The sequence below is a fragment of the Ambystoma mexicanum genome, chromosome 7q, assembly GCF_040938575.1.
Source record: "Ambystoma mexicanum isolate Mex_15411 chromosome 7q, UKY_AmexF1_1, whole genome shotgun sequence".
NCBI classification, from domain to species: Eukaryota; Metazoa; Chordata; class Amphibia; order Caudata; family Ambystomatidae; genus Ambystoma; species Ambystoma mexicanum.
In genome coordinates, this window is record NC_090941.1 from 386,582,855 (window position 1) to 386,602,876 (window position 20,022).

A 20,022-nucleotide genomic window follows, 5' to 3' on the forward strand; every position below is an offset into this window, starting at 1 on the left:
AGGGGAAAGGTGATCCTGTGGCCAGGTGGAATTGAGGGTTGAAGGCTCCATGACCCAGGTGCAGTTGTTCAGTGGGTCATGGTCATTTGTGAGGGAGGGGGGGCGTTGTTGTTGATAGTTGCCTTGCCCTGCAGTGTGATGGGAACCCTGACATTGTAATGGGGGTATCCTATGTACATGTTGTGTTCTGCTGATCAATGCCTGTTCATGTGTTGTGTTTTCCTTTCAGGTGCGAGGGGATAGTTGTGGTTTGACATGCTGGGGTGTACACATGGTAAATGTTCACATGTGATGTGTAGAGAACACTGATGGTCACTTGATTGCACATGCATATGTTGAGTGCATGTCCTTGCTGACCCACACACTTGCACTCTGATGCACTACATGTACAACCACCCTTGTATATCCACGTGTACACTGTTTGCCTTCTGGTGCCCACTTTGTCCCTGCAGCACATGTTCTGTGACCAATTATGGATCCTGTACATGCCTAATTTGCTTTTTGATGTGGTCTGTCGCTTAGATGTGATGCTCAGGGTGTGCATCACACACAATGGCTGTTCACTGTGCTGTGCGCTGAGCAGTGTGTTGCAGGAGTAGGACACAGCACACAGAAGCTGCAGTGTTGATTTTGCAATGCACAATGTGCATGTAGACAGGCATTCATTGTTATGTTACGTCTACAGCTCTTGTAATGCATTTGGAAATGACTTATTTTGGGTGGGAGGTTGTTGGTCAGTCATTTCATCTGATTCCAGGTCAGGCATCATTGTCTGATGCCACTGTACATTTTGGACATGGCAATGTGTACCTTATTGTTACTGTGTTGGTGTATGGGTATTGCTTGCCATGTCATGTTGTGGTTTGGGAGGGTTTGAGTGACATAACAGTGATGGCCATGGCCTGTTTTGCAGGTGTGTGTGATTCACACCTTGCATGTCAGGGTCATCCGCTTCTCAAAGCAACTAGCTGGGGGTAGATCTCTCTCTGCGGCAGGGCCCTCCCTCTGGAACAGCCTTCCTGCCTCACTGGAACTTGAGGAGAACCATCTCCGGTTCGGGAAGCACCTCAAGACCATCCTCTTTGCTTCTGCTTTCTCTCTGCCTCTCCCTTGCTAAATTCTTCACTGGAACTGCACTGGATCTGCAACTGGGCCACTCTCACTGACCTCGGTCCCTGGCCCAGCCACTCTCCACTTGCACTGCCTCCCTGGCAACCCCTGCACTGCGGTACTGTCTATCTTTCCCTACAGCCCCCCCTTCCCAGCACTTGTCTGCACTTACCTTTGCAGTTGCCACCAGCTGGCCTATGTATTTGTTTTTTGGTCTACTTACCCTGTACTGCACCCCCCCTTCCCCTTGCACTTTTCCCTTCCCCCTACCCCTGCACTTGCACAATCTAAATGACACCTGGCCTAGTAGTACCGTTGTCTGTCTTCCCTTGTTCCCCCCTCCCTGCCTCATCGCACCTTGAAATACTTGTGTATAGGCCATATCATGTCATGTCATATGTGTGCCTTTTGGTCACACAGGATAGCTTGTGTTCAAGTAGCTAGGGATGCAGACAATGTGGCACTTCCATGGCAACTATCTCACGGTGGTAGGGTTGTGACAGTTGACTGTCTCTTTGTCATCATCGATTGTCACCTTGTATGTGCCAGGCCTGTGTGCACTGCGCAGGGGTGGGAGTTTAGGTGAAAAATGTGGCCACAATCTGGGTCCGGGCTTCCTCGCCACGTGCCCTGTCCCCTCCCATGGGCAGTGCCTGTGCCTGTGGTTGGGGATGTGGGGGCACCACCATGTCCACCGGGACGCCCTGCCGTTTTGCAACATTGTGCAGGACACATGATGCCACAATGATCCTGCACACTACTGGTGGTGCATAGAGTAGCTGCCCGCCAGAGCGGTCAAGGGAGCGGAAACGTGACTTGAACACTCCGAATGTGCGCTCCACTATGGCCCTGGTTGCAATATGGGCGTCGTTATATCTTACCTGGGGTGGTGTGGTGGGGTTCCGGATTGGCGTCATCATGTGGTTGCTCAGAGGGTAGGCACTGTCCCCTGGGGAGGTGTAAATGGTTGTGATTATTGGGGTTTGTTTATTTGTGTGTGTGTGTGTGACATGCATGCATGTGCAAGGGCATTTGTACTCACCTAGGAGCCAGGTGTCGCCATGCTGCCCAGCTTCCAGGGCCCGGCTCAGGGTAGACATTCTGTATATGAAACTGTCATGGGTGGAGCCAGGGTAGTTTGCATAGACAGAGGTGATGATTCCCTTTGCATCGCATACCACCTGTACATTGATGGAATGCCAGTGCTTGCGGTTTCGGTAGATGTGCTCAGTGGCCCTAGGTGGACATAGGGCCACATGGGTGCAATCTATGGCACCGAGCACTTTGGGGAAGTGTGCCACCCTGAAAAAATCCAGGACAACGGCCTGCCTTTCTGCGGGTGTTCTGGGCATGTATTTGTGCCTGAGGACTGAGGGGTGCGCTGTCATGATTGCCAGTACCTGGTGTAGGCAGCGTGACTGCGTGGCCTGTGAGACCCCCCCCACTATGGCAGTAGTCCGCTGAAATGACCCAGTGGCCAAAAAATGCAGGACATTGAGCAGCTTCTCCAAGGGGCTCAATGCTTGGGAGCGAAGGGTGGGGGATGTAAGGTCATCTTCCGACTCCCTGACCAGGTCTAGGATGATGTGGGGTGGAAACCTATACCTGCCATAGACCTGGTCGTCAGGCATCCCAAAAAGGCTTGTCCGTGGTGCGAAAATGCGTGCCCTGGCTATTCTCCTCCTCCTGGGGTGTCCCACGATCAGTGCTGCGACAAATGTGGCTTTCATTGTAGCTGTATATACGTGTTTGTTGTTTGCCTTTGTGTGGCGGACGCGTTGACACCTGTGTGCGTCTTTTGCCGTGCGCGGGTTTCCCGTATTCGAATCCATGAATACGGGTTGTTCGCGTGCGTGTGGGCGTTCCGTGTAGTTCCCTGCAGTACTTCCCCAGTTACGCCTTCTTTTTCACGCATTATTCCCCATTCCGCGTGTTATGCCCACTGTTCCGCCCACTTTGGTTGTGTGCACTGCGCTATGTGCGCTTTTGCTGTGCGCGTAGCGCACGCCGTGTATGCCTGCGTGCGCCATGGCTGGATTGGGCGCACGGACAGCGGGAAACACGCGCATCGTCTTCTTTGAATCGCACATGTGCGTGTGCGCTGCGTTTCTCCCGCTTGCGCTACCTTGCGCCTGCTTGCGCTGGGATTTTCGGCGCACATTTGCTCCATGAATCGACCCCTTAGTTGTGAACATAATTCGGGGTCTGTAAGATTAATAGTGTATTAAGGTGATCTCTATCATCGGTTGTACACACAGATTCCAGTTGTTTCAGTGCTAGGTAATGGCTGATTGGATATAGTAACATGACACGCTTTATATCTCTTGTATTTGTACAGTGAAACATGAACTATGGGTAACTGATGGACAATACCAGGCTCTTGTTCTAGTAATTGGATGGATGCCAGGGATGTGGTTATGAAATTGTGAACCACTAAGGTCTTTTTTCAAAATCAGGTGTCTTGGAGTGATAGATGTGTAAGTTTTTACAATTCTTTGATGTCATAAAGTTGGTGGTGGGTTTGGTGTTCTTTGCCAATACCTTTGGATTCTGATGCCATTTGTGAGCATTGTGTGTACTTGGAAGACTTGAATTTTCAAGCACTAGGCAACTAACAGAAAGAAGAAAGTTGCAGGGGACTCAAAACCATTAGTAGGTAAATAGGCTTTTAATATTCATAAATCGGTGTATGTTGCTACCGATTGTGAGGCCCACCTTTCTGACTATGTAGAGTTTTAGGTGAGCATATTCTACTTTAGAGTTTTTCTCATGTCTACAAATAAGGTTGTTTTTGTACTTTTGTTTTAGGTTTTAGTGACATCTCTCTCATGAAGTTCTTTTCTGACCTTGAACTATTGGTGTTGAAGGAATCTACATTCTAAAGATTTCCCCTGAAGAATGTTCCATCATTTACGACAGTAAGAACAGAAACATGTTGGGATAGTGTTTTCAGAGACACTTGCTGGGGATTTTATGTCATACTTTTGGTCTTGTTTGTATGTTATAATGTTTTATGTGATGCACTGATGATTTACACAGGTGATTTCCTTCAAGTGTATGTTTTTCAAGGGTAAATGTGTGGGACGTGTTTTAAAAAAATGTATAAAACCTTTCATGACAAAGACATTTTTAAGTAACAATTTTTTGAATAAATTGAATTGATGATTATAATTAAAATTGAGGTGTGCAGGACATCCATTTAATTTTTTCAAGTGTTCTGCGTTAGAAGAATCTACCTCTAGTTGTGGGGTAATGAGATATTGATGTATATGTATCAAATCTTTCTCCTTTGTGTATTTATGTAAGTAGGTATACCCCTGACCGTGGAGTTGGGTTGTTCTAACTAAGGGGCCCATTTCCTGTTTTATACATATGTAAATAAACCACTTTGCCACGAATGCCTTTCACCAATGCAGAGGGAGTTAATTTTCCTGTTTTTGGTTGAAGGCGTTTTATTGCTTGAAATGGTTGCACTGTTTGAATTATGATGCTCTCATATACATTGGGTAGTGGGAATAATTCCAAGTTATTTGTGATAGTACGCGAAGGAGTTTGGTTGTTGTCAAGTTGTGTAGTGCAGTAACTGCAAAGTATTAAGGGGTCAGTTATTTTGTATTTGATTTCTGCTATAAGGTAGAGAGCTAATTCAAACCATTCAGAATCTTCATTGTCTTCTATTTTGTATGTTACACCTATAGTATTTGTGTTACTTTTATAAAAAGTTCTGCTGCAGCACACACACACATGGTTTGATACTTCAGCGGATGTACTTTTAAATGTTAGTATTTCGTTTTTGTATGTGTGTAGTACAAGGTTGCCATGTGCAGAATTGTTGCTAGTCTGTTGTAAAGCTATCGCATTTTGTAAGTGGCTTTCACTTCCAAAACATTTTCTCTGGATATGGTTGATTTCTTCGAGTAGGTCTTTGGGTGTACCATGTAGAAGAGTGTTATTTAAATTGGCTAGTGCTAAAGCAGTACTTTTAGCATAGTACAGTTTATAGACTAGATTCCGTATAGTTGAATCATGTGTTGATATCATTTTTATATGATGGAAGGTGCTTTATTTCTTGTTCCATTATGGTATTATTAATTTTTTCATAAACTCGTCCACTGCTATGGATGGCAATTGTGTTTGTTTTGTTTTGTTTCTATGATTCTTCATTAAAATATTTATTTTATTTTAATATGATACAGTCTTTTAAACAAAAACAGTAATCTAGGGTGCGACAAGCAACACCTGCTCTCCAGGTGAAATGTCCCAGACGGTCACTCATCGTTCGACCGTTCAGGCATTCCAATTCCCAGCTTTTCATAAAACACATCCACTTCTCCCCTTCGACGTCGCTGAGATCTTGAAACATGAGGGGGTGCGGGTGTAAACGCTTATTATTAGTCGTTCCTCCTTCCCCTTTCATAGAGCAATTAAAATCCCCAGCAAGGACAATGAAACTATTTTGACATTCATTAGTCCACTCGATAAAAAGATCATGCAGTTTGTCTTGTATTTGATCGCTCTTTGATGCATCGTAGGGGTTATAAATGTTAACCAGCAAAAGTTTAGTCCAGTTATTCTTAAAGGGAATAACCACCTCCACCGCATTGATGTTATCCTCCGAATCGGTAGCTATTTCTCTGGATGTTATAGATTTTCTTACCTATCATCAGTCCCCCATAAGGTCTCCCCACCGGACCTTTTTTGGCATGGGTCTGGTACAATTTATAACCATCTATTATGATTGGTGCAATTAACCAAGTTTCCTGCAACATAAAAAAAGAATAATTCATGATATAAGATAATGACCCATTAGTTGCAGTGAAGTGCTTAAAACCCCTGGTATTCCAGGATAGTAAGGAGCAAGTTCAGGGTCTATTTATTGCCAATGGCAAAGCTTCCGCAAGCCACTTGAGAGTGTTCTGAATGTCACACATTTGCACTTGGTTTCCAGTGAGGGAAGGCAACTTAGTTTTATTATCAATTTTAATTGACTTGGGATCATCTTTGATCAGAGGGTCTGCATCATCAGGGTTCACATCTACTCCTAGTCCTACCTGCGCTAGGTTGACTCTGTGTTTACGAATCAGCTGAGCCGAGGCCAGGACCGTGCAATGCAATGCTGTCACGTTAGGATTAGTGGTGCATAAAGGCTCCACAAAAGAGAAATCCTCAGATCTAATGACTCTTAATTGGGGTATTAAGTGGAGTTTCTCAAGCATAGCTGCACGAGGTAGCCATTTGTTACGACATTGCTGATTTAGATTCTTTACAATGCAGATCTTATTTTCCACTCTGTTCTCTTCCCTCTCCGGTACCTGAGTATCCCTTTCAGAGTCCGTACTTTCAAATGAACTGTTAGAATTGATCCGTTGAGGAGTAGAACATTGATTAACTGCAGAATGATTGTCTGTAAGAATGGTGTCTTGGCTCACAGCTGAGATTTCTTTAGCTTTCTCCTCTAATATCCAGCTAGTGAGTGTACCCCGGCCTTTATTTCGATTGTTCTTTCTTTTGAGTGCCCTTTTTTTAGCCTTTTTAGATTTCTGCTGGGGAATTGCTGTATCAGGGAGTGGGGAGGCCGTCTCTACAGGGACATTTCTTAGGGCTGCTCTTTTTGCCATTCTGCGCTGTTTCTTAGTCAGATGGATAGTTTCTTCACTTGTGGGTTGTTTAGCCTCCTCAGTATTAGGTGGCTCAGCCGGCATCTCGAGCTCCTTTGCCTCTGCAGGCGTTCCTTCGTATTCTACATCCGGAGTGGGAAGATTCAGCTGTAGGACTGTGTTCACATGTATTCTCCCACATAATTTAAGGAGAATTTTTAGTGCAAATTGAAGGGAAACTAAGGAGGCCTGTATCTCGGTAATAGCTACCGAGTTAAGCTGAGAGAGCTCGTAGGGTTGGTCAGCCTTGGTTTGCCCCTGCTCGTCCGAATCGATCAAAAGGTTTGGTGATTCTGATAAACGACCAGAACATATAGTTCTCGGTGAGGAGCTCGCGGGTTGCAAAACTTGTGCCTCCACTGTGATACATGTAGCTTTCCTGGCTGTCCCCATCACAGTAGTCCCCTGTTCTTCAGAATTGGGTGGAGGAGGCATAGATTTCTGTATGGACAGACATAAGTCTAATAATGAATTATTATCGATGTCGTCAAAGATCGTAGTATCCAATGGTCGACTTCTATTATATGCTGCCGGTACCCTCTCCTCAGTTTGATCGTCAATACATGCAGGAAGGATTTTTTTAAATAGCTCTGCAATGGTGGCTCCCCCATTAGCTGGAAATTTCAAACTCTCTCCCCCAATATCATTGCTAGTAGGCATATGGGGATGGTTTGTCCTACCTTTTCTCAGGTTATAAGACGCTTTCGCCCCACGTGTTTTAGGAGGCATATAGACTTAATTTAAAGTCCTAATAGAGCGATTAAAAATGTATAACCGGGGGAGTGAGAGTGTTTCACACAGAACAAATTACTCGATAGTCAATTACACGGAGTGGTAGAGCAGAATACCTATATTGTTGGATTATCAAGATCGCCTTTGGGATCAAAGGAGATTATATTCTCCCACAGTCTCCCATATACTATACAAGTGTAATAGAGCGCGGCTTATAGTACCTGTGGGTGGCAAATATCCTCGCCGAGCTGATCAGGTGTAGGATACGAACTCCAAATAGCACAGCTGAATGTGGCGCCCCAGCGCCGAACAGCCGCACAACAGCCAATGGGCTTTTCACCGTCGGGCTTAACGCCGCAAGGGTGGATGTCAGTGGGCTTTGAAGCTCAGTTAGATCACGTGATAGGTCACGTGCTGCGTGCAAGCCCCGCCTCCTCTGGGCTGCGTACAATGTCCTGCACCTGCAAGAGCCCCGTCTCAGCTCGCAGTGCAGGTCAGGTCAGGTCAGAAAATATAAAAACGAACGTTCTTTCCACATAGAAATGCACTTTTCCTTGAACAGATACGCGCCGCTCGGGCGGATGTCAGTGGGCTTTGAAGCTCAGTTAGATCACGTGATAGGTCACGTGCTGCGTGCAAGCCCCACCTCCTCTGGGCTGCGTACAATGTCCTGCACCTGCAAGAGCCCCGTCTCAGCTCGCAGTGCAGGTCAGGTCAGGAAATATAAAAACGAACGTTCTTTCCACATAGAAATTCACTTTTCCTTGAACAGATACGCGCCGCTCGGGCGGATGTCAGTGGGCTTTGAAGCTCAGTTAGATCACGTGATAGGTCACGTGCTGCGTGCAAGCCCCGCCTCCTCTGGGCTGCGTACAATGTCCTGCACCTGCAAGAGCCCCGTCTGAGCTCGCAGTGCAGGTCAGGTCAGGAAATATAAAAACGAACGTTCTTTCCACATAGAAATTCACTTTTCCTTGAACAGATACGCGCCGCTCGGGCGGATGTCAGTGGGCTTTGAAGCTCAGTTAGATCACGTGATAGGTCACGTGCTGCGTGCAAGCCCCGCCTCCTCTGGGCTGCGTACAATGTCCTGCACCTGCAAGAGCCCCGTCTCAGCTCGCAGTGCAGGTCAGGTCAGGAAATATAAAAACGAACGTTCTTTCCACATAGAAATTCACTTTTCCTTGAACAGATACGCCATATTAAAATATGGTTCTGGTTCTGTGCTCGTGGCGTGACTCCATTCACCTCCACAGATATTTAAGAAGTTATTTTTGTTGACATTCCGTTTATTGAGAATTTTTTTTTGTAATTTAGTAGTTAGTTTTGTTAATGCTTTCATTCTGTTTAACACTAAAATTAATAACTTTCTTTTGAGAAGGATTGCACTGTCTATCAAAGCTTCTAAGATTATTTTTCTATGGTAGGTTTGAAGGGTAGTCAATGATTTGTCTCCTGTTTTTATAAGATTCTGAAGGACTCTGTGGTGGAACATTTTTGCTAAATTACTTTTTTTTGGTATGGTTACATGCTAGTATATCAAGATTTATAGGAGCAGTTTTAGCAGTAGTGGTAGCCGAATTCTTGGTAAGCATTTTTTGTTTCGTTTTACACTTTGATAGAGGAGGCAAAGTTTCTGTACTGGAAGCTTGTTTTGTTTAGCTAAATGACTGTCTTAGCTGTTTTGTTTGAACTTTTTGTACAAACTCTGGTAGAGATGGATGCTTATTTTGGACATTTTTATTTTCATTTGCTCTATTTCTGTGTGGCTTTCTACGGACGTGCTTTTTGGTAGGCATTCTTTGGGGTCTGTTGAAAAAAAAAAGAAGGTATCGGTTGGGCCGTTCTGCAATGTATGTGTGCTGTGTGTATGAGTGTCTGAGTATGATGGGAAAGATGTATGTGGTGGTGTGTGATTGTACATTGGGCAGTTAGAATTAGTTGGGAAGGCTATTCTTCTATTTGTGTGTTACTAAACTGCGGTTTAGATGAGAGTAGAAAGTGAGCTAGTGGTGAGGAGAAGCATTAATAGTAAACCTAATGGTATAAAATTAAAACAGTTCTTTGTTTTGTAGTAATAACATTCTAAGGGTTGAGTATGTTATTTGTGTTCCAAAAAAACAGGGATTTGTGTGCCATTCTGCCTGCTAATCTCTGTTTAATAAATGGGGATTTAAGGCAGAATCGTTCACAAATCGCTGTTTATTTTGGTGTGCAAATTATATGAATAAACCACACAGTGTGTTTGAGGAACAGTAAGAATATACTTACTCTTTTTGTGTGGAATGACCAGGTTTCTTCGGATATGTTGTTTGTAGTTCAGATGCTGCTGATTTTTAGGAGAGTGGTCTCCACTGCAATTGTAAAAGAAAGAAGTTAGTAATTTTGTCTGTTTATAGCACTGATGTTAATGTAGACGTTGATTTTTATGTTTTTGTGGTAGTATTCTTGTTTGATATGTGAACATAGTATATGCATGCATTTCATTTGACTATGTGCAGCCTTTATATTTTATTTACTATATGTTAATTGTTGTTTTTTTTAAAGCTGTGTTGTAGATAGCAGACACATTGGGAAGTGACAGTTTATTATAGTAGATGGGAAAAATTTAAATAAGTTCATTTTATAGGTAGACATGCCAACAATTGGGAGCCCCTGAGAGGGAGATTTCACCACAGCAATCGGGAACATTTATTTTTCCCATAGGATTGCATTGGGATTAGCATTAATTTAGGCAGGAGACAGTAAAAAATAGTATGATTTTTCAATGACAAATCGGGAGTCTTGCGCCTAAATTGGGAGGGTTGGCATGTATGTATAGGTTATGCAGGAGACAGTAAATAATAGTGTGATTTTTCAATGAAAAATAGGAAGTCTCGCGCTTAAATTGGGTGGGTTTGCATGTATGCATAGGATATGCAGGTTTTGTGGCATTACTCTGTTTAAATGGATTCATAACAGTTGTACATGTACTGTGAATAAAATATGCATACCTGTAGTTTGTATTCATGCATGTGGATATGAATGCAGCTGTAAGTAGAAATTGTGGAGACTTGTAGTGTAGTTTTTGTAGTAGATGCTTTCCAATGATATACGACTTGTACTCAGAGTGATCACCAATACATTTGAAGTGCAGAACTCTGATGATGGAGTTAGATGTAGACATCTTGGATGAGATTGGTGGATGGTTGTGTGACTGCTTAGCTGTATACAATGAGGGAATGGCACAGAGAGTGATGTGGAAAGGGTAGAAGGGCTGGCTAAGAGTTACGTGCTGCACGGACACTGCGGCTTTCCACGGATAGGGTGTGCCACATCTGGGGTTTTCTAGCAAATCCAGTATGGAAAGGGGACTGTAGGTATCAGCCAATCAGATGTTGACATTGCGGATTTGTGTACAAAGAGAGTTTGTGTAGTGAAGATGGCAGAGGTGGAGAAAGTTAGGGTGTTGGTGCTCGGAGATCTGTTTGTCCATGGTTTACAGCAGTACTCTCAATGCGGCATGCAGCAAACAATTTCAGTGTTAAACAAGTGGAGGTGGTGTGGAGCGCTGTGTCTGATTGCAATGTAGACGGAATTCTACAAGTTTGTGAAGATATGCGCAGGATGGACAGTCCACATGTGGTAGTTTTGCACTATGGTGCTTTCCATTTGGGCTACGTCAGGGCCTCTAATTTGTTAGCAGATTTGGAACAGTTGGTTCAAGCAGTATTGAACATCCTTCCAAATGTGAAAGTCATTTTTTCTGGATTACTTCCTAGGGCAATATGGGACAATAGTTCAGTTTTTTGTCCTCAGCAAAACATTGCTAGGTGTGCAATCAATCGTCAATCGAGGCATGTGTGTTTTCATGCTAAGAGCTTGTATGTTTTTCTGTAATAATGAGAATATTGATTCGAGTAATGCTGTTTATTTTGAAGAAGATGGCATTTCCTTATCTTTTTTGGGAAATGCCATGCTGTTTTGGAATGTTACGGTTGCTTTGGAGAAGGTCATGTGAAGATTTTAGTAGTAAAGTAAGAAGAAAAAAAGCCCAAAAAATACAAAATAACAGGTGTCTGTCAGGCATCTGCAAACAACCCCAACATTACAGCTCTTTCCAAAGCCCACCTCAAAGGGGAAATGGGGCACACTATTTAAATTGACATTTACCATGCTCAGATTTTCGATATGTCCCCGGACATGGTGGTAGTCTGTGGACAGCGCATATTATATACAGGGATTTTGGGGTGGAGAGGCATGCAAATGAGAATGAGCAGAGCTAGGGATTGGTCAGTAAAGTTTACTGGGTGTGTTGTGTAAGGAGAGATTTTGTCAGAATGTCTTTTTCCTGAGAGAAGAACACATAGCTATGGCTGTCTGTTTCTGGATTTTGGGAGACTGATGGATACATTGGTTGGAGGTGCATGCAGAACGCTGTGGAGTAGGTGCAGATCTTGGATTCCCTCATGTGGAAGGCACTGGCATGGAGTGCGTGGAATGAAGTGGCTGGACAGGGTACCTCTCTGTGCTACTTTAGAGACAGAGCATCGTCCAGACATAATTATAATTCATTGTGGAGGGGACAGTTTAGGACATGTGTCTGGAGTTTCTTTGCAATTTGCAATGAAAGAAGGACTTGAGAAGGTCATGGACTTGTTTCCGAATTCCCAAGTCATTTTTTCTCGTATTACGCAAAGACAAATGTGGCTGCGTTCTTCTTTATTTGGTCCACAAATGGAGAAAGCGAGGCGCAATGTCAATAAGGCTGTTTGTGTCTTTCTAAGAGATGTTGGCATGTCCTCTTTCACAATGAAAATATTATGTTTTGTAGCACTTACATTTTTCACAGAGATGGATTCCATCTTACTTATGCTGGCAATCAGATTTTTCTGAGAAATGTACAAAATGCATTGCGACATTTGTGATGTCATCTTTGATGTCCTGGGTGTTAGTCTTAGCAATGCACGGTGGTGGCGCGAGTTATGGTTGCTTAGCTTACCATAACTGCCGAATTTCAGGGGTTTTTCGGTTTTACTTGGAACCATAACGCCCCTATAACAAAGTTTTTTTACTGAATTTCATAGGTTTGCAGTAGTGCAACTTAACCATAACGTCCCTTTAACAAAGTTTTTTTACTGAATTAAAATATATATACATTGTTTAGTGCTTTTACCTAATTATGTATGCATAGATAAAGAATAAACAAAATAACAAAATATGGATTCACTCTAGGGAGCTAGGCCTGCTCGTTCTGGTTATACATACTGGCTGTGTACCTTATTCTCACTAAACATTACAGACACTTAGAAACACTGAACTGTATAGAGTTCTAATAATCCTGTGGTTGAGCATTAACCTCTTCAAAACAGCAGATTATTGTCCTAAACTTGTCTTCTATTGCAGAGTTGCAACCAGAGTCATCAACGCCTATGCCCTTTCTAGATGGTATTAAAATTCACAAATAATGATAGCATTAGTTTGTAAAATCAAGTATTTAACAAAATAACAGAGCCACTTTTAGTTGGTAAATGAGGTGGGCAACATCACATGGTTCACAATGCTCTGGGGTGAATGGTTCAAAGGCAAGTATCTTTCCATTTTGAATAATGTCTGCATATATTTTGTTTTATGATGTATTTTAATTGTTTGATAGTGTGTATGGTATGCATTGTATACATTATTTTGTATGATATTTGTGGCTTTAGGCATAGATGAATAGATGTTTAGTTGCAGCTCATTGGTAATGTTTTAGCACTTGTCAGTGAGCGAAACTATTAGAATTATTAATTTCTGCATAGCATGGGAGCTTCTATAGATTAGCCAGAGTTCTTCGGTTTGAGATGCACAGAGGTAATAAAATGCATGGATGAGTGTGGAAGAACTTACGTTCACTCAGAGGTGGTCAGAGGCCGATTTGTCTATTGTGCTGCTGACAGCAGTGATTCCCTCCAGGATACTCCACATGAAATAGAAACTGTACATGGTACAGTTATTGTGGTCTATAAGGAGAAGGAGTCAAATGTCCTAAGCCCAATTGAAATATCAAGACTACCATCACTTCGATCACTGCAGAAGATTCCCCAGTCCCTCTCTGAAGTAATGTCCGTCAACATTGCCAAAGGGTATAGAACACAAAATGTTGTAAGTAGTCAAATCACTGATAACACAAAGTGGAATAAGGTTATTTTAGATTCCAACAGGCTTTAGGACCTACTTTGGATGATGGCAGAAGTATTGCCGTTGATTGATTTTCAAGAATGTTTTAATGAAGAGGTGCTGGGTAGACACATTAAATCTCACTGAAGAAACTAAGACTGATGAATGTGAGACATAGTCAGAACCAATGAACTAGACAGAGATATGGCATGCACGCATAGGAGTTGTATAAGTGTTGGTTAGGAGTCAAGATAAATGCTGTAGATTATGGGTGCAAGGAGAAAAACATGAGTCTGGCATTGGAAGTCACAACTAGACAATGGCAATAATTAGTGTCCAAAACTCAAGGACACTCCCGTCCCATGCACACCTATCAAAATGTGGATAACCTCCCTCAAAATTTTAGATAAGATAGTGTAACTTACAGATCATAATACAATAGGTAAATACAGAGAATATTTCTTGATTTTACTAAACATGGTCAGTATTTTATTGAGTGACAACATATCAATTCATAACATAATACATTGGTGAAAAGATGAGAAAGAAAGTTTGTTGCTTTGCCTGTTTGCAGACATTTAAATTATGTGTTTCTCAGTTCTACAATTAAATGTATGAAAGTGTATCAGAAACAATTGCTTCACAGTGTTCTATACAATATATATGCAATCTTTGTAACCTTTAAGTACATACATGATACTTCACCTAGTCAAATCGAGTGTAATAGATAGTATTAATTATGAGTATCCCATCAATTAGGCGCATATGTAGCATTCAAGAAGGCCACCTATTACAGAAAGTGTGGTCTGGATATTATGATGCTATTACTGCAATGATCATTCTACTGCATTAAGAAAGGGCTAAGGTGAAGCATACCTTGGTAAGGGAGTTGACTACTCAGTATATTGTAAGCTAAAGCATTGTTTTCGCTGTACTTGGATTCAAGAGGATCTATAAGATACAGAGAAGCTAGTTTGATTGGGTAGACTAGATTAAACATTAAAAACATGTAAATCTGGTGGAGTATCAGTGCCAGTGTACTCACATTGCATTCACTTGTCTATACTGTCGGAACATACTTCTGGGTGAAGATAGGAGCCATATGATGACGTTTCCTGCTGTGGAGACTAATTTAAGGAAATATTGTGTCAGATAGTAGTGCTAATGTTGTGGGACTAAATGATGGCCAAAGTCAATCTCATACTAACAGGGGGATGGTTGAGCACCGGTAGTTAGACAACGTAGTCCAGAAACATCAGTGTTAATTACAGCTGGTTTGGCAGTAATTTAGTGGCGTTTGACAGGATTCTGTAAGGAGTCAGGTGGTTCTGTATCCTGCTAAGAAACATGATATCAGGAGATGAGGGCTGGACAGCTTCTACAAGCATGCAGAGACTGAGTTTACAAAGGAACAGTCAAGATTAAAACTAATACTTACAAATGGACAGGATGAAGGCCAGTAGTGGACCAGAATCAACCTGCCACTTCGGTGCTCAATCAGAGATATACAAATGTACGCCTATGTGATGACGTCACAGAAGTGTTGTGTATTGAAAAGGATACTTGTCATTCTTAAACTATCTATAGTTCGTAATTGCACTATATCTGGTGAGTCGCAGAGCCAGGGAGATGTGGCCAACAGCACACATGTAATTAATGTGATGTGACAGGTAACTGAGCTGCAAGTCGTGAATCAATGTACACATGGTTAATGGTAAATAAGTGACGTGCATGCAGTGGGTGTGGATAGGGAAGTACAACTCTATACATCTGCTGCACACGGACCCAATACCAATTAGTTGGTAAAAGAGTTGGTCCACAGACCATTGTGATTCTATTGAGTAATAACCCTAGCGGGAGAAATATTGATTGCACTACATCAGTAAAACTTTCAACAACATAAATAATGTGATCTTAAAACTATAAAATGAATAAGTGGCAATGGGCCTCATTACACGGTAGGAGGTAACCGTGCTGCTATTAGCGGCATGGCTACTCCCTTACCGCATACCGGGTCCTGGTAGGTGGTATGGGGACTTACGGGTCATTCTGACCCTGGAGGACCCGGTAAGTCCCCATGCCAAATATCATTCCCCATTCCCATTCGAGCTGCCATAGGGCTCAATGGGAATGGGGAAGGAGCTAATAACAGTACCGTTATTAGCTATGAAGTCCCTTAGCGGGTCCCGTCCTTAGTAGGGAGCTAAGGGATTACCAGCACCGGTGACCTTACCAGTACCGGTAATCCCTTAACGCCTACCATGTAATGAGGCCCAATGTATTTGATTAACCCCCTTATGAGACCAGATAGAATCACAATGGTTACCATTATTTACCTTTAACCACACGCACATTGATACGCGGCTTGCTACTCAGTTACCTGTTGCATCACATTAATTACATGCATGCTGTCCATAATTATGTTGTGACCGTTTTGACACATTTGAAAGTGATGGCCAAAATGGAAGCATTTGAGGCTAAAATATCTCAAGAAAAAACAACACTCATAGTTGCTCTTCAGTACATTCATATGGTGGACACAATGTTTTTATTTATCGGATCTGTCCAAACTGCTATCTGGGATTTACACCTTGTATAAATTGAGATTGTTAAGTATTTTTTCGCTCTGTAGTTGATACAGTGTGCAAGTATGATAGCATGGTACTTAGTTGAAATGAAGCAGCTTGAAAGCAAACACACAGACATGTGGAGTGAGATTCAGAAAGGCAATTGAGTAATAAGCAAGACAAAAGTACCCTTTTACCCTTTAGGTTCAGATGAAGCTCTGGAACATCAACACAGGACAATGAAAGTACTTGGTGGTGTGGTTGATATCACTCAAAAGAAACGGGTTCTTGTATGATTCGGTTTAGCTTCTCCTGGTCTATCTAGGCTGTCCGCAGAAGCAAAGAAATTGTAGGAATCACATATTATGAATGGTCAAAACATCACCACCTAAAAGCATTCAAAGGAAAACACCAAAAGGAAGATGTTCAACAGATCTACAACTCGGTCATAACATTGACTAATCCTGTGAATTATGATGGAAAAAAACAAATTAACATCTCGACAAAGGCAGTTTTTGATGAATAAAATTCCGAAGAACACATCAAGAATGACAGAAAAAGGTTGCCAAATGTACAACAGCTTTAACAAAGACTGGCTGGAATCAGACAGTTGTAGCCTCTGGGCATCAATGAAGAAAGAGAAACTTCAGCTGTGTAAAAGTGCACACAAAGTTGTCAAGACACAAGTCTCAGATACCATAGAGCAGTGGAAGGCAGATAATTCTTTGTTCACATGTATTCTGATTGTTTCATGAAGAAGAACTGAAACTGATCTACTGGAATGCTTGAGTAATTACAAATTCTCTGCAGTACCTCTTTCAATGTTCAACTTAGATGGTCCAATGATTTTAGCTCCAATCAAAAGCAAGCTGATGAAAATACTGGAAGACTAACAGCATACAGAGGTTTCTAACAACATGACAGAGGTAGCTTAATTTGTTACTGAGGACAGATTACCTGTATGGTGTGCATATGTCAAAGGACAGTGAGCTCTGCACTGCAAAAGCAGAGCTCGGTCACTAAGGTGCACAGAACTGTGTAAGTGTGGTGATGACTGAAGAGCTCTGTGTTAACAACAATTATGTAGATGATGAAAAGGAGCTCTTACACTCAGAAGATGAACTGTAAAACCTTAATTTCTCTCTTCAAATGTAAATAGCTATTGTTGTTTTAATAAATAGTATATGTCAATGAGAAAGCTGCAAATTATTTCAAACCTTCTAATTTAGTGTGCATACAGTCGAAGGTTTGAGGTAAAGTAACAATCATTTACGAGGCTATATCTTGGAAATGATAAAAGATACCAAAACATTCCATATATGAACTTTTCTATTGCTTTGATCATGTTTAACAAAAAATGTACTCAGCGCATTTTCAAATTACCACCCTAAAAGCAATTACACCTCAAAAATGAAATTAGGATCTGTAACGGTGGCCATCTTGGATTCCACAAATTCAGGCAAAATACCTGGTTGTAAAGGATTGTATGATTCATTATCAATGCATCCCCTTTAGGCATATCTTCCCTTCATCGAAAACCCCATGGACTAGGTTATTGTAACAGATTCTCCTCAACTAATAGGATGTGGTAGAAAGATTACTGGGAGTTGGACACTGGATTCTCGTTCTCACACGAGATGACATCATTACTTGTTTCTCCTCCCTCCAGATAAAAGTTGCATATCTACCAATTTATATAGTTAGCAAACCGTAGAACTTTCAATTTGTATGTATGCACATGGCTTGCAATGCATCATTCCCCTGCATTGAATTACTTTAGATAACATTGTCCATACTGTCAACTATGCTTGTGCGGATGGTGGCATGATTTTGCCTTGTAAAAAACTTTTTTTTTGCTAGACCTACATTATAGACTATTTTTATGGACCATAGAATCATATTATTTCTGCTTTGGAATTCTTTTGCTCTGTTTCCTCTCTGTCCTTTCTCTGTGTATTTATCATATATTGTTGTTTTACCGATTCTTTCTTTTTGTAAAGCACTTTTGTGTAAAGTGCTAGACAAGTAAAACTAAACAAACCGAGTAGCAATAACAGATTCAGAAAGTTGAGCATTAACAGTACAGTTACAAGAGATGTGGCACCTGATTTACAGAATAGTTCTTCAATCAGAAAATCCCTTGAAAGAAAACGATGTGAATCAGGCCCAATGCCGGCATAAGATTCTAATGGACTTTTGGAGAATTCTATACCTCATATAGGATTCTGAAAACTGCTAAGAATAATGGTGACATCCTGCTATCTCGCTATTGTGAATAATTATTTTAATCTGATAAAGAAATTCAGTGTTGAAAATAATACTTTGACTATTGGTCCAATTTTTATAACACCACAATTTGGAAAACTAATGTCAATTGTTATTATTTTCTAAAACTGTGCATGACTGTTGCCTTTGTTTATATTTGTTTTGCACACAAAGCATGGCATAAATGCTCACTTTTCTGGAACAGGATGTACTCAGTTTGTACTATTAATTAGTGCCTTTTTTTCAGTTGTACTATTTTTGCATACATAAGACAACAGACATTGAATGCAGATTAAATTGAAACTACATACTATAAATCGTCTCTCATTAACAAAACTATACTGATTTCATTGTGGAAGCTCGCACTGTGATTGAAGCAACTGTTACAATCATTGTCAGCGTGGGGCCAAATGGCTGCTGTGTATTACAGTGTCATCTGAATGGGTAGACTGTCAGCATCTACTGCAGTTCCAGCTAGTCTTGCCACTGCGGCCATTATTTTTGAGTTGTATATGTGTGTATGCTTCTACCTAGCAGAAAAGAAATCCATGTTTTGGGTTGTATTTGTGTTACTTTTATCGTATTGTCAAGTTTTTTGGGGGATATATTTTGGATTCTTTACAAGAGAGGATATTCTGGTCTTAACTTGGAGGAATTTGCTATCATTTTTAATAGCTTTTTGCACATTGCAAACACTCTTCTGTTAATTTTCAGCCAAACATTTTTACTGAATTCCAGTAAGATGTAATAGATGGAGAAAAAATATCAGTCTATTTTGATCATATTTGTTGGAATTATTTGGGATTATAATTTTGGAAACAATTGTTGAATCTTCTCTCAAAAGCCTTTTTGTTGGATTTTATTTAGATTTTAATGGTGGAAAAAGTAAACTCCTTTTTCTCTCCTCAGTGACCAGTTACATCCTCATCACAACTAAGGTTAGGCTAAATTGGCAAAGGAAAAGCAACATTGGTGAATTTCTGTTTATATTTTGCTTTTGCTGTTGCTGTGGAAATAAATGATTTTGCACTGCAAGACTGCCTGGTGTGAAACATGAATAGTTTGTATTTCTCATATAAAATAGACTCAATTTCATTTCAACCTTCATTGGAGACGAAAATATCTATACAATTGTGGAATTATTAAAGTTCCTCTTAACAAGCACATTTTTTTGGGGGTGATATTTAAGAAATTTTGTGATTTTACTATGAAATTCAGCAAAACATCACAGAAAAGGCTCACAGGATTTCACCAACCCTTAATCATAACCTCTTTCACATCTTCATCACATCCATAACACAAATGCATCCACAATAAAATCACAACCAATCAAAACATCTTCTCAACCACATCCACATCCAAGTAACAATCATATCTGCATCAAATTGCAACCACATTTCAAACAAAATGACTACATAACCACACCATTATAGCGACCATGTCCAGACAAAACCTCATCCAATCCACAGAACAACCACATCCTCAATACAATCGCATCACAACCACTTGCATATTAAAACCACTCCACAACCAAAATCCAATCCACATCATTG